Here is a 256-nt window from a genome sequence, read left to right as displayed (position 1 = left end):
TGTGGACAGCATATAGGAGATGTGTGGCCAGATCTGAAGACTCACACAGCCTTTAAATGCCTCAGCTGCTTGAAAGTCCTAAAAAAATGTCATTTATGAATCACATGAAGCACCATTTGGAACTTGAGAGGCAGAGAGGTGACAGATGGAAAAACCATACTACCTGCCAGTACTGCCACCACCAGTTTCCTACTTCCTTCCAGCTGCAGTGTCACATTGAAAGTGTCCACATTTCCCAGGACCTCTCCGCAGTCTG

Source organism: Bison bison, unplaced genomic scaffold (assembly GCF_000754665.1).
Source record: "Bison bison bison isolate TAMUID 2011002044 unplaced genomic scaffold, Bison_UMD1.0 scf7180017864368, whole genome shotgun sequence".
Classification (NCBI taxonomy): Eukaryota; Metazoa; Chordata; class Mammalia; order Artiodactyla; family Bovidae; genus Bison; species Bison bison.
The sequence above is the reverse complement of the archived record's forward strand: the minus strand, read 5'-3'. Positions refer to the sequence as shown.